The following is a 5,527-nucleotide window of genomic DNA, read 5'->3' as shown; positions in this document are numbered from 1 at the left end:
CCTCTAGGGATGTAACTCTTGTCTGCATTTTGTATGATTGTATTAGAAGTGTGCACAGCACTGTTTATGTTTGTGATTGGTATACTGTTAAGTGTTTCAAAATGTTGTTCTGTCTCTTCAGTAAAAGCTTCCCAGTTAGCTCTCTTGTAATTGGTGTATGTGTGTCTGTGGCCAACTGGGGTGCATCTTGCTTTGGTGGTGATGATGATTGGAAGGTGGTCAGAACCAAGGGTTCCGACCACTCTCCATAATGTTGTTGGGGTTAGGCAGGGGGAGCAAAAGGTGATATCAGGAGAGGAGGGAGTGTAGAGGGCTTGGTGTGGGATATGTGTATGATTATGTGTGTTGTTCATGATAGTCAATGAGTCAAACTGAGTCTCTATATCAAACCCTCTGTCTGTGTCAGGGTTGTCGACATACCAGGCAGACGACTTGGCGTTGAAGTCACCACCCATGATCAGGTTGGGGATTGAGGATAGTTGGCTAAATTGAGGCCTGAAGGTGTTTGGAACTGTGGGGGATGATTGGGGGGGAATGTACATGTTAACTATTGTCAGTGTTGATTTGTTGCCTGTGCGGATTCGAATGGATTGGATTTCTGTAGTGTTATCTGTGGTAGGGAGGAGAATTTTGGTTGTGGCACTTGTGTCCACAAAACAGATGGAGTGGTGGATCAGGGTGATGAGTCCACCGCCATTGCCGTCGGTCCGGTCTTGTCTAATGGTGGTGTAATTATGAAATGATGGTGTTTTGTGCAAGTGTCTTAGTTTTGTTTCTTGTATAATTGCAATGTGTATGTTGTGTTGTTTAAGAAAGTGTTCGAGTTCATGTTTTTTCGTGTTAATACCGTCAATATTGTGTTGTAATATGTTGATGTTGTGTGTTTTGTATGTGTTGTATGTTGCCGTTTGGGGTTGAGGTTGGGGTGTTAATGGGGAAGGTATAGGATCTGGGTTAGAGGGGGGTAAAGGAGAGATCGGTGACAAAGGAAGGGGAGTACAGACGCTCCTCTACTTACGTTAATTCGTTTTACGTTTTTTCGATTTTTCGTTTGAACTGACTATAAAAAAAAAATTGAGTGAATTTTTTAGTTTAGCGCACTCTCCATAGTTCAAATGATACTTACGCATGACGCTGCATACATTGTTTACATGGCACAAACGACAGACTGAACGTGCCTTGCCTCCTCCTCCACCATCTCAATTTATGTTGCTTGAATTTAATTAATTTGAAATTAATGTTATTATTTTACAATGTTATGTTTATAATTAATGATTTAGGGGTGTTTTATAAGATACGGTAATAGAATTTATGGATGTATAGTACAGTATGAATGGTCATACATTACTGGAACGTACAGCAACAACTTACGTTCATTTTCACGTTACGTTCGGCCATTCGGAACGTAACTAAAACGTAAGTTGAGGAGCGCCTGTACTGATTGGGGGTAAGGGCAAGGGGAAATTGGGAGTGGGTAAGGGTGCTGGCTGTGGTTGGGGAGGTGGGAGTGGGGTTACTGGAGGGCAGGTAGAACATGTCCAAGTGTTTATGTATTGGTTTGTGTCAGCAAGTGTTGTACAAGTGAGGTGGGCCCAGTTTTTGCGCATATTGCACTGAACTGAGCCCTTTGTCTGTCTGCTCGAAGTAATGGGTTTAGAGCATGTTGGGTATGTGTATTTTGTGGTGGGCCCAGGATTGCTCTCTACATCTCCGGCTAAAAGTAGAGGAGGAGGGGTGATCGCCGGAAAATCACCCATCAGTGCAGAAAAAACGTAACACTGCATGTTGTGAAAAAGGATTGTGGTACTCCCCAAGGCAGGCGTAGCTCCTCTTGGGGATCGGCGCCACCTGCGTAGAGCTGATGGCCAGGGCTGGCTGCTGCTGTTTGGCCCCCAACTCTTGGGGTTGGGGGGGTCCCACGACGTAGACGTTGCAGCTCCAGGACCTGTAGTGATTGTTGGTTGTGGTGATATATTGGTTGTGATTGTTGACGGTTGTAGTGGTTTTAGTGGGGATTGTACTATTGATATTGGTTGTAGTGACGTTTGTAGTGATTGTGCTGGTAATGGTGGTGGTTGTAGTGACATTTGTAGTGATTGTGCTGGTAATGGTGGTGGTTGTAGCGACTGTTGGTTGTAATGGTTCTAGTGATGTTGATATTGGTTGCAGTGATGGTAGTGGTGGTTGTACTGATGATGGTGGTTGTACTGATGATGGTGGTTGTACTGATGATGGTGGTTGTACTGATGATGGTGGTTGTACTGATGATGGTGGGTGTAGTGATTGTGCTGGTAATTGTGATGTGGTGGTTGTTGTAGTGGTGTTGGTAACAGTCGTGGTTGTAGTGATGGTAGTGGTGCTGGTAATGATGGTTGTAGTGTTGATAATGGTTGTAGTGGTGCTGGTAATGGCGGTTGTAGTGATTGTTGATGGTAGAGTTGGTTTTAGGGATTGTTGGTGGTTGAAGTAATGCTGGTTGTAGTAATGGCTGTTATGATGGTGGTTGTAGTGGTGCTGGTAAGGGTGTCTGTAGTGATTGTTGATGGTTGTAGTGGTTTTAGTGATGGTGATTGTACTGATGATATTTGTTGTAGTGATGTTAGGTGGTTGTGATGGTTGTAGTGATTGTGCTGGTACTGGTGGTTGTAGTTGTGTAGTGGTGTATTGTTGGTTATAATGATTTCGGTGGCTGTAGTAACGGTGGTTCTAATGATTCTAGTGATGTTGATTTTGGTTGTAGTGATGGTAGTGATTGTATTGATGATCATTGTAGTAATTGTGCTGGTAACAGTGGTTGTGATGTGGTTGTAGTTATTGTAGTGGTGCTGGTAATGGTCGTGGTTGTTGTAATGATGGTGCTAGTAATGGCAGTTGTAGTGATGGTAGTGTTGGTTGAAGTAATGGATGGTTGTGGTGATGCTGGTAATGGTTGTAGGGATTGGGATTGTAGTGGTGGTGGTAATGGTTGTAGGGATTGGGATTGTAGTGGTGGTGGTAATGGTTGTAGGGATTGGGATTGTAGTGGTGGTGGTAATGGTTGTAGGGATTGGGATTGTAGTGGTGGTGGTAATGGTTGTAGGGATTGGGATTGTAGTGGTGGTGGTAATGGTTGTAGGGATTGGGATTGTAGTGGTGGTGGTAATGGTTGTAGGGATTGGGATTGTAGTGGTGGTGGTAATGGTGAATTTATGTAAAAATGGCATGGTAAAAACGGCACAGGTAAAAATGGCACAAGTGAAAAAATAGGTAAAAATGGCACAAGTGAAAAAATAGGTAAAAATGGCACAAGTGAATATTTTTGTGAAAAAAAAAAATGGCAAAGTGTTTAGAAAATGTTTTTGAATATTTTTTCGTAAAATAATAAAATAAATAATATATCATATACCTGTAACAAGCAAGATTTCTTTCAGCTTGATGTACTTTGGGAAATTCATTGGAACAGCTTGATGAACTTTGGAAAGTACTTCAAGCTCTCCCAGTGGTTCCTTAACAAAATAAATACCTTACTCCTGGTTCACTACACACCATTGATCTAAGTGGCTCTTCAACAACCCCATCATGGAAGTCATAGTGAGTAACAAAGGAAAAGAGAAGATTTGCTTCCAAGGATACATGTATACGAAACAGATTGTAAGATCAAGTACTATCAGATGGAGATGTGTTAGGAGAACATCTTTTTGTAAAGGCACCATGACCACCAGCCTTGATATGACTGATCTTGTACCAGCTAACGACCACAACCACGCTCCTGATTCTGCAGCTATTTCAGTCACAAAATGCATTAACAACATGAAGAGAAAAGCAGCAGAAACAGAAAATAGACCTAGCCAGATTTACAGCAATAACCTGGATAACTTATCGGCTGAACGAAAGGCGTTACTTCCAAGTGAGGACATCATAAAGAGAACATTGCATAACCAAAGATCAAAACGCTATCCACAAGTACCAGAACGACTCGAGGATCTGAAACTTACTGGAGAATGGACAACTACTGCAGCTCCCGAGCCCGAACCATTTTTGTTCTTCGACAATGGACCAGACAATGGCAACCTCATCATTGTGTTTGGTTCTGATGAATCCCTGCGGTTACTTGCTTCTGCTGATACATGGCTGATGAATGGCAATTATGCAATGGCTCCACTAGGATTTCTACAGCTTTATGTAATACGCATCCCAATTGGTAATACTGCAGTTTCTGCTGTTTTTGCTTGTCTGCAGACTAAAACACAAGATACATATGAAACCCTACTGCAAGCAATCATGGATCACTGCCACGAGATTGAGCTCTACCCAGACCCAACAGTCATAATTGTTGACTTCGAGCAGGCGATCATCCAAGCTATCAGCAATGTTTTTGGAACGGAAACACGCACACAAGGTCGTTTCTACCACCTGACCCAGAGTACCTGGAGAAAAATACAGGACCTTGGCCTCACCAACCACTACAAAGAGAGTGAAAACTTTCGTTATTTCTGTGGACAGATCGACTCATTGGCATTTATACCAGTTGAAGATGTTCCCGCGGGAATGCAGTTACTCAAGGCTAGATGTCCTGATGAAGCAGCTCCCCTGCTAGAGTACTTCGACCAAACTTATGTTTCTGGTACATATGTTCAGAGAAGAAGACGGAACTTCCAGTCAGGCATTCCAGCAGTAAACCTTCGGCGTAGTCCAGCAAGATTTCCTCCAGAACTTTGGAATGTACATCAAACTACCATGAATGACTGTCCAAGAACCAAGAACCAACAACCTTGTAGGCTACCAGCACCCATCTATCTGGAAACTTATAAGAACAATTAAGAATGAAGAAGCTGTTGTGAGTGCAGTGATAGCAAGAAACTCAGTTGGTGAACCACCCAGGAAGAAAACAAAGAGTATATGTCGATCTACAACAAAGACTAAAGAATTTATGCAAAGACTACACAGAAGGAAGGAAAAACCTTGATCAAGTGTTACGTGGACTTGGTCACAACATAAGATTCTAGTTATCAAAACGGTGTTCTCATGTCTAAACATATTTCATTTTACTATAATTGTTTTTCATAAAATTTAAACGTATAAACCTATAAAATGGAGGCAAAACATTTTTTTTTACCAATATAATAAATGTAAATAAAAGGTTATATGTGATACATTAATAAAATATATTTGATTCAAAACTGGTTTTCACTTGTGCCATTTTTACCTATTTTTTCATTTGGCCATTTTACCTGTGCCGTTTTTACCGTGCCATTTTTACCTGTGCCATTATTACCGTGCACCGGTAATGGTTGTAGGGATGGTGATTGTAGTGGTGCTGGTTATAGCTGTAGTGATGGTGGCTGTTTTGATGGTTGTAGAGAAGGTGATTGTAGTGGTGCTGGTTATAGTTGTAGTGATGGTGGCGGTTTTGATGGTTGTAGTGATGGTAGTGGAGGTTGCGTTTGTAGTGATTGTTGGTGGTTGTAGTGGTTTTAGTGACGGTTGTACTGATGTTGATATTGGTTGTAGTGACGGTTGTACTGATGTTGATATTGGTTGTAGTGAT

Source organism: Oratosquilla oratoria, chromosome 35 (genome assembly GCF_046742065.1).
Source record: "Oratosquilla oratoria isolate Oo_2021 chromosome 35, ASM4674206v1, whole genome shotgun sequence".
NCBI classification, from domain to species: Eukaryota; Metazoa; Arthropoda; class Malacostraca; order Stomatopoda; family Squillidae; genus Oratosquilla; species Oratosquilla oratoria.
This window is presented reverse-complemented; position numbering follows the sequence as displayed.